This window comes from Pteropus vampyrus, unplaced genomic scaffold (assembly GCF_000151845.1).
Source record: "Pteropus vampyrus isolate Shadow unplaced genomic scaffold, Pvam_2.0 Scaffold295, whole genome shotgun sequence".
Lineage (NCBI taxonomy): Eukaryota > Metazoa > Chordata > Mammalia > Chiroptera > Pteropodidae > Pteropus > Pteropus vampyrus.
Window position 1 is genome coordinate 917914 of NW_011889076.1, and position 10276 is coordinate 928189.

Here is a 10276-nt window from a genome sequence, read left to right on the forward strand (position 1 = left end):
TCCTTCCTGTGCCGGCGCCTCCCTCCCTGTGTTTCTGAATTATGGTAAAATATGCAACTCAAATGGACCATCTCAGCCATTTTTCACTGCAGCTCAGTGGCATTAAGTGCACTCAGTGTGGTGCAGCCACGCCGCTGCCATCTCCAGAGCTCCTGCCCTCTGCCACTGTCCCCAACATAGGAAGCCCCCCCTCCCCCGGCACCACCATCTCTCCCTTCCGTGTCTAGAACGTGAGTCCTCCAGGGACCGCGTCTGAGTGGAATCACACAGCATTTGTCCTTGGCGCCGGGCTGATTTCACTGAGCAGGGTCCTCACGGTGCCCCCACGCTGCAGCCTGTGTCAGGGTCCCCTAGCTGTCAGGACAGTGGCCAGTCCTCCACTGTCTGGCTGGATCACATCTTGCTTGTCCACTCACCCGTCAGGGGACACCTGGGTTGCGCCCCTCTTCTGGCTGTCGGTGACGAAGCTGCTGGGACGTGCGCACAAATATCTTTTTGAGACGCCGCTTTCCATTCTCTGGGATACGCACCGGCCTTTGCCGTGCCGTACAGGACGTCACCTTTCTCTGAGCCACTTTGTACACAAGTTTGTAGAATTTAACTCACTCATTTGAGATATTCCTGCAATTACTCTTTTTGACAAGGTTTGTGCGAATAAATGTCTGAGGTGGGAGACCAGGGAGGGGGAGGGGGCGAGAAGGGCGGGGCCGGGCAGGGCCAGGCAGCCTGGCGGTCCTCCCTGGCATCCCAGACCCACGCGCTGTCCGGTTTTGCTTCTCCTGCGCTGAGTCCGGTCTGCCCTCGGGCTGCCCTCCCCCACGCAGCCTTCACGGCGCCCCTGCCCGCCATAAGCAGGAAGTTGCCCTGTGTGGCCCTGGGCCCTGTCCTTGAGTCTCGTAGACACTGCCTAAGCTTGGGCTCCAGGTTTCCTCCGTAACGACCGATTACAGCCTGGTTGCTGTCGAGATCTGAAAATGGCAGACTGTGTAAGAGCCTAACTGAGGCACTTTTGAATCACTTCGGCGGCCGTCACCCTTTGGGACACCTTCTAAAACCTTCGCCTTGTGCCCGCCAGTTCTGCTGTCACCCCAGACCTGCCACCTTCAGTTCTGATGGTTTGCCCACTTCCGGTCGGTGTGACAGGCCTTAATCAGGCCCCGAAGATTCTCGCTGAAGACCGCACACCCGCCAGGCCTCGCATCTCAGAACCTTCCGCCTCCTGGGGACCAGGTGGCTCGTGAGTCTGTGTAAACCAGGGCCCATCAGGCAAAAGGGGCCCTAGGTGCAAGCACTGCGGTCCTCACGTGGATGCTTCTCCCTCATCCCTGTGGCACCGGTTACCGCTCTGCCTCCTGTCCCCTCAAGGGACACCCGCCTTCACACCTGTGACCCCCCTTTGGTCCGCTCCCTTTCAGCCGCCTTCTCTCACTCTCTGGATAAAATGGCAGTGGCCCTCTCTGGTCAGAGCCCGCACCCTCTCTGTCTCTGCTCACTAAACTGGGTTTTGCCATTTTTGTTTGGAAGATGCTATAAATGTAGAAAAATAAATTTCATCTCACACACATAATGTTTACAGGTCCAATTGTGCCCCAGTGTGGCGAGAGAAAAGAATGCAAACCAGAGGCTCCGGGACCCACATGCGCGTACGACGGGCTCGCTCAGGACCTGACCCAGTGGCGGCAGAACTGAGGACGGAACTGACCCTCCAGCTCCTCCGTAGGACCTGGCTTTCGTAATGCTCGATGGAAGATTCTATCAGCTTCTTAATTCTTTAAGACCAGGTACTGTGTTTATCGTCCAATACATTCATATATTTATTTCCTCAACCAATACGTCTCAAACATTTTCTATCCCCGAAGAGTTTTAAGCAGATGCTTACGACAGGAAATAGAACCCCTTCATTCACTCTGGTCCCGTGACAGCACCCTTCGTCCTCACCGGTCAGCTAGTTCGTGAATTCCCGCCCCCAAGCTGCAACTCCGTGCGATATGAAAAGACCCTATGTCGTCTTGGATTTCTTCGCTCCAGTTTTTTTCCCCATAAAAAGCTGGCAGCTCCTAGACGGAAGAAGGCCACGCGTACTCGTGCGAGGGCCTGAGAATTCCCAGGCAGGGTAACCTACCGAAAGAAAGTCTGCGGTTAGAGGGCAGAAGCCAGACGCCGTCTCTCCAGTGGCCGCTCCGAATACCAGTCTCCTCGCCTAGAGCCGGGGGCCGTCCAGGTCCTGCCTCTCGGGATCGTCACTGAAATAAAAGGGGGCACTGAGGCAGGGCGCCCTGAGGGCCCGCAGCAGGAGGGGGAGGGGCTCACTGCCTGGGGGAGGCAACGGGAGCAGGAAGGGCTGGAGAACACCGAGGGACCCAGCCCGCCAAGGTTCACGCCCCTAGTCCTGGCCTGTGGATTCTGAACCTGCGCCAGGACTCGCTAATTACTGTCGGCGCCCAGAGGTCTTCCCCGGGGCCGACTGCGTGCGTGACACCAGAGCCCACTCCAAGACGCTGCTTGGAGCCACTGCGCAAGGGGCTGGCTTCCATTAGCGGCACAAGGAAGCTCCAGTTATCAAGGGCCGTTCTCCCCCTGCACGGCCATCGAGGGCACAAAGAAATCACAGGCCTCCAGCTTCAGAGGCCAGGGAGGAGGGCGAGGGAGCCGAAGCCCTCCCTGCTGACAGGCCGGGGTGGACCCTGCAAGGCTTCCCCTCCTGGAAGCTGAGGCCTTTACAGGATCTTCCTGCCATCACTTCCAACCCCGGTCCCCAACCGCAGATGCTCAGGCCCCAGCATGTCACTTCTGCCATAGTTACTTAATACTTTTATTTCATTTTAAACTTAATCCTTTTTTAACTTAGCCTTATCCTAAGTAAAACAAATAACATCCTGGACTTAATGTATTTGTTGTGTTGTCCTGTTACACATTTAGACACATATATAACTATGTAACGAGTTAAATCACAAAAATTTATCTATATGCTACCTAAGAGCCTCTCTTGTACCAAAGGATTCAGTGTAGCAATTCTGAGAAACTGTCAAAAAAGTTACATAGCTCTGACACTGCCTAGCACAAAGCCCTCTCCAAGCCCGTTTGCTCAGAGCACCCACACCTGGCACAACAGGACGAGGCTCCGGGCAGAGAACTTCGCTGGCAAAACGTCTCCATCTAGTGGCTGTCACTCTCATTACACCAAGAGGCAAGCTCGCGCTACGGTGATGGGTATGAAAATGTTCTGGAACCAGGTGATGATGACGGTTGCAGAACTTTGGGACTATATTAAAAACCTCTGAATTATACACTTTAAAGGAATTAATTATATACTACAAGCTATATATTATTTTTTAAAAGAACCATTGTTAAAGGACTCGATACGAACAGAAAGAGAAAATACTGTGTGTGCTTCTTATGGTGGAACTAAATTATCTAAGGCACAGTGAGGGAGTCTTTTTCTTCACTTTGTCTTAGAGACATGAAGTTCTCATCAAGGGACCAGAACTCTTCAAACAGAAATCGGTTCTCATTCACGCGCTGGAAAGCACAGCCACGGTGCCTGTCAAACACAGCTTTCCCAGGATTCACGTATCTGACATTCTTAAAAGCTGTTTCTTTTTACGGCCATTTCTCCCTAAAAAAAAGTGCTTTCACGCTGCAGTCATACGAATCCGAGCGCGGCACACGCCTTCGCTCCTGCCTCACGGCGGCTCGTGGGCGTGTGGGCTGCGCCCGGCCGCTCCGCCCCAGGGGAGGCTGCGAAGCATCTGCTGCTGGGGGCAAACCGCGTGTTTCCATGGGACAGCGCGGGGGGCGCTAGCACACGTGCTCCACACGATCCCACCTGCGGGCGGCGCAGCACAGAACCCACCAGTGTGCCCACCACGCACCAGCTCAAGATCCCCCAGCAACGCGGCGCGGACTGATCAGTGCAATTACTCTGTAAAGGTCTTTGTCAGTGGATGCTAAATAATCAGAAACAGTAATTATTATTATTTGGGATGCAAGCATTAATTTTCCGGCTGAGATGCAGCCTCAGCCACACACAGCTACAGGTGTGGGAGAAGCGAAACGCAAGCCCGTCTGCGCAGCCTGCTTTCAGGGAGGAGGACAGAGCGCTCGCTCCCGACCCCGCCGGGAGCACGCTTGGAAATGCAGCCCCAGGCCTGCAGGGAGCACTGCACAACCCTGGGGTCCGCCAGGACCACCTCCTGTGTCTTCACAGTGCCGAACTCGCCTTCCTGTCTGCAAGCCTCAGAGGACGGCGCCTCCTGCCTGGGGTAGACAGGAGCACCAGCCGTCCCCTCCCGCCCAGCTGTGCGAGCCCCGCCAGCCTCGGCCTCAGCTGCAGGGGCCATCCTGGGCCTGAGCAACAGCAGGAGGGCCGCACTCCCCGGAGGCAGGCCCGGGAGAGCCTGGCTGGTGAGCCGCGCCCGAGCTCAAACTCCCCTGCCCCTCTGCCCACCCCCCAACCCCACTGCCTACTTTCTCTGCTCAGGCAGCTGGACCTAAACACACCTCACACGTAGACATCCGTCCACATGTCAGCCACAGGCCACAATGCACAGGATGGCCCTGTACACAAGGAATTACCGAGCCCAAAATGTCAGTCATGCTGAGCTTGCCAGACCTGAAGCTAGGCCAACCAAGGAAAAAGGAGGCTACAGTTAGCCACCTTGGCAGGGAAAGAGGGAATATCTACCGACCTCAGTGAAAATGAAAGGGTTCCAGGGGAATATTACGAACAACTTTATGCCAATGAAGAAGAAATGAACAAATCCCTAGACAGACACCAATGATCAAAACTGACTCAAGAAGAAATAGAAAATCTGAATGCATCTTCGACAAGTAAAGAAATTTCATTGGGGATTTAAATCATCTCACAAAAAAAAGCCCAGTCCCAGGTGGCCTTACTGGTAAATTCCAACAAATGATTTAAAGAAAAAAAAAAAAATTCAAACAATTCTTTCAGGAAAAAAGAGGAGATTACACTTTCCAACTCATTCTGGGAGGCCAGTATCACACTGACACAAAGCCAGACAAAGCATTACGAGAAAACGTCGCACTAACGTCTCTCATGAACATCTACACAAAAACCCTTAACAGAATATTAGCAAACAGGATCCAACAGCATGTAAAAAGGATCATAAACCATGACCAACTGGAAATTATTCCTGAAATAGAGGTTGAATGACAACTGAAAATCAATCAATCGGTGGAAAAATAACATTGACAACATCCAACAGCTAACTGTCCATGGGGGAAAAAAAACACCTCTTAATAAACAAGAAATAGGAAGGAACATCCTCAACTTGATAACGGACATATAAACACCCTGCAGCTAACATCACAGTTGATGGTGGAGGACTAAGTGGCCCCCAAGACTGTGGACAAGGGAGGAGATCTGTTCTTCTCTTCACCCCACACTGTGCCGGAGGCTCCGCTGGGGCACTGGCCACCCCCAAAAAGGAAGGAAAGAAAAGAGAGAAAGAAATGAAAAGAAATTAAAGCCATCATTAGCGAAAAGAAAAAAAAACAACTATTTACAGATGACCTGATCCTATATATAGGAAATTATTAGAAATCTATAAGAAAAACCCCTACTAAACTAGTCAATGAGCTTATCAAGATTGCAGGATACAAGATCATTATGCAAATATCAACTCTATTTTCATATACTATCAAAATGCAACTTAAAAATGAAATCAAGAAAACAATTCCATTTACAATAGCATCAAAGAATAAAATACTTAGTATTAAACGTAACAGGTATAAAAATTTTTCACTGAAAACTATAAAACATTGCTAAGAGAAATCATAAAAGATCTAAATAAATGGAGACATTCCATGCTCATAGATTGAAAGATTCAGTATTGTTTGTCATTTCTCCACAAATTGCTATAGATTCAATGTAATCACTATCAAAATCCCAGGTCGTTTTTGTAGAAATTGACAAACTGATCCTATTATTTATATGGACATGCAAAAGACCTAGAATAGCCCAAGCAATTTGGAAAAAGAACAAAGTTGGAGAAATTACCCTATTGGATTTCAAACTTCCGTTAAAGCTACAGTAACCAAGATCATCTGGTGTTAGCATAAGGATAGACATAAAGATCAACGGAATAGAACTTGAAATCCTAGGACGTTCATGGTCTATATCGTAAAATGCAACACAAAATAACATTTTAAAGAGTCATCGGAGAGAGATTTCTTTCTATTAAGGACTCTCTCAGCCCTATGCTGTATGCTCATGTCTACTTTGTGCTGGATTCAAAACAGAATGGATTGACAGGCAATCACTCCGACCCATTCTCTGTTTCGAATTACACTGAGATGGTCATCTTGGGACCTGCTTTTTGCAAACTCTCCAGTGGCTGTAATGGAAACTTGGCAGCCATGAGATGAGAAGCAAATTAGAAGGTAATTCATACATAAATTACACGTGGAATTTATACGGGAGGATTATTTCCTCTAATACGACATTAAAAATGTTTTTATTATGAAAGTTTTCAAACGTATGCAAAAATCCTGACGTTCCCATGCCCCTCTCCAAACATTAGCCGTGCGGAAGCCCTCTCCTTCGAGTCCTACCGACAGCCCCAAACCAGATTATTTAGAAATAAATCCCGGGCATCGTATTACTTGATCTGTAAATACTTCCACATACACATCTAAATGATAAGGATTCTTTTCAAGCCAACAGAGCCCAGAGTTCTCTCCTAAAGGCCTTACATCCATCTGATGATGGAAAATCAAATGAGTCCTATGCTCATTTTTTTTAAAATACCTTTTCCAGCTGCAGAGCATACATTACAGTGTGCAATGGTCAGTAGCCTGTTACTGTTATGCCAGGGTAAATATGCTCAATGAGATAAATGTTAAGGTCCATTAATTTGTTCACTACCACATAATATGCTCATCATATCACAGGTGACAACTACAGTCCTAGAAAAGCTGCAAGTCGTCCAGAGGCTATTGGTCTAGGAGAAAGGCCTACTCTCTAGTTCTGAACTTGATAAAGTGAAGTTTTAAACGAAAATGTGTGGCTTGGAAATGTGAATCAGATTCACTGTAAAATGTTCTCCTAACACTTGACTTGAAATCATAATAAAATTAAACCGGAGCCCCCGGGGAAGGCTCGGATAGTGAAACGTCTCAGTGCCGTCTCTACCCTGCTGAATAACAATATGCCTGGTAAACATTCTGAGACCAAACGGAGCCCTGCTAACTCCGTGACTGCCCTAGAATTATGACCCCACAGGTCTCCAGGAGAAGAACTGGCCACAGGCTTCGCAGCACCCCGATTCCGAACAGCAAAACAGCAGTAAACGGAGAGAGTGGGAGGAACTGCGGCCGGCCTGGTCCCCTCTCATGACTCCTACTTGGTTCAAAAGGCTAGAAAACGCTGCTGGGAAAGTCACCGTTAGGATAAAATGCGCCCCGGAAGGCTCCGACAGTGGTGGGCTCGGGTTCCACCGTGTCGCCTCTATTCGGGCCCACGTGTGGGGTTATTTACAGGAGATGCGTCTGCTCGATGGTTAGAAATCAGCCCTTTGCACCCTTTATTCAGATCAGGCCTGGTGGCCAGCAGCTGCTCCACGAGTCACACCACAGATGCCCTCACGTTCCGGGGCTCTTCCTGCTCCCAGAGAGCTGGCGGGCAAACCCTTTAGGTGTTCCCACTTGCCTTTGCCCTTCCGCAATTCACACAATGTGCAGATCGTCCCCTTTAAAAAAAAGTAGTGTGTTCCTTTTAGCCGAAAGACCTTTGTTTTCATCATTCCTTTCTTCTCTAAGAGCCTTTCACTGGAAGCAAAGCCCACGGGGGTGGTAACGCAGGCAGTAAACAGTTGATTAAGCCAGAATGGCCCTCATGCTACACGCCTCGTAGCACGGCTGTAATCGGGCTGCGTCTTGTGCTGCACATACAGCTGCTGTAAAGTTAATCTATCACGCACCCTATACGAACATGTGCTCTATGTCTGCAGACGCCTTCTCTCAGGGAGCTCTCTCCTCCAAGAAACTCGAAAGTCTTGCGTCAGAGGTCTCTCTCTTCCCAGATGTGCCCGTGGTCTCTTCCACTAACACGGCCTCTCCCCGTGTCCACCTTTCCCTCTGCCCCGCTCGTCAAAGTGGAAAGGACTGTGAGCACGTGACTCCTCCAAGATCAGTGCCGTGTGCTGAAAAACAGGCCCCGAAAAAGGAGAAAGAGGAGGAGGGGGAAGAGAAGGGAGGGGACGGAAGGGGAGGGGGAGGGGGAGGGAGGCGGAAACCGCTTCCCTTTTGATCTATTTGATCCACTTAAAAACAGAGGGAAAAAAATCCAGGAGGAGAATCACTTTGGGCACTGTGGCAGCCTGGGTGCTCTGAAGAGCCCTCACACTACGAAACGATCAGGTTCTGAGACTTAATTTTCTAGCCAGTATAGGCTTGACGGAAGGAGGGGACATCTTGAAAGCTCCCAAAGCAAGTAAACCCCTCATGAGCTGAATCGGGGGTAGGAAACTCTGGAAAACTCCAGAAAACTTCAAAGCGGGAGTGCCTCAGAACGTGCCAGGATCTGAGGCGGAGGGAGGCCTCGGCTCTGAGCAGCGGCAGAGGCCAATGCCAGGCCCCTGAAGGATTCAAAAGTGCTCTCACCTACAAATGTCAGCAGGACTCACAGATTGACACCAGCCAAAAACCAGCTCACAGTCCAAGGGCAGCACACTAGAAGGGCCAGCAGGGACAAATGCGAACAAGCACAGACCTAGACCCACAGAGACATCGATTATTCAAATGGTCAGATTCGGAATCACAAAAAGTAGGTGTGACTAGTAAAGACAAAAGATATAATTACCAAATTAAGTGGGGCAAGTAAAAAAAAAAACCTATAAATGAACAAGCATAGCCAAATAGAACTTGCATAAATAAAAATTTTAATTTTTAAAGTAAAACTGAAAAGATGAGTTATCAGATTACACATAAAGAGAGATTAATAAACTAGAAGCTACATCCGAACAAATTCCCAGAATGCTGAACAGAAAATAAGAACATAATATAAAAAGGATGAGAGGGATGAATTATAGAATAAGAAAGTTTAACAAATATCTACTCAGAGCTCCAGAGAGACTAAAAAGAAAGAAGTATTTAGAGAGAGAATGATTGAGAATTCTCAAGAACTAATGAAATTCATGAATCCACAATATATTCCAGACAGAATAAACAAAAAGAAATAAAGAAATCCACCCTGGGACACATCGTAATGAAATTACAGAACGCCAGAGACAGAGGACAGACCACCTACAAAGCCACCACAGTCAGACCGCCAGATTCCAACAACGGAACCCAGAATCCAATGAAATAATGTCTTCTAAATGAAAACAAAAGCACATGACCCAGTGGCTGTGTGTCAAAACCAGCTTTCCACGACGAAAGCAAATAAAATCCTCTCAGGCAGACGGACACTGAGTTCCGCCCCGCAGAACCTCGCCGGGGCCGTCCTAAAGGGTGTGACCCATGGGGGAGCGCCAGTCCCCTAAGAAGGCCATGGTTTACTCCCACAACATGCCAATGCATATCATACAGAAATGTGATCCACCGCACAAACGTTTAGGTAAATACTAAATAGCCATTATTTTAGTAGAATCAATTTATTTTCATTGGAATGTATTTCTTTCCTAATATGTAAATTATTTCATACTAAAAAGGAAGACATGAAATGTAAGAAAATCTGGTGAGCGAGTAAATTGGTAAATATATGTCAAATCAAAATATCGTCCACAAAATAACAATAATATCTCATTTGGGGGTTATAAAAATGCAGAACTAAAATATTGGACCATTATAGCATATAAGTCTGGAGAAGAGAAGAGGCATAGTATTTTAAAATCTATATACTGTTTGGAAGGAAACTGGAATATCAACCTTAAATGTATTAAGTTAGCCATACGAGGTAAAATTTCAGTAGTAATCACCAAAAGAATACAAACGGAGTAAGAGAAAACCAAAGAAGAAAATAAGCAGAGAAGGAGATCTCAATATATCCTCAAAGCAGGGGGAAGACATGATAAAGGAGAAAAAAATATCAATAGAAAGACCGGAAGGTTAAATATAAATGTATTGGACTTCCCAACTAAAAGACATTGTCAAGTCTATGGCCACACCACCCTGAACACACCAAATCCCGTCTGATCTCAGAAGCTAAGCAGGGTCGGCCCTGGTTAGTACTTGGATGGGAGACCACCTAGCAAGACCAGGTGCCTTAGGCTTTAATTCTTATTTGTATCCATCAACTTGAGGTTAAATTGGT

At 48.0% G+C, this 10276-nt stretch overlaps 1 pseudogene; it reads left to right on the forward strand.

Annotated features, from left to right (window-relative positions):
- Positions 1-10116: 10116 nt before the first annotated feature.
- Positions 10117-10235, forward strand: LOC111729983 (annotated as a pseudogene).
- The last annotated feature ends 41 nt before the right edge of the window (positions 10236-10276 follow it).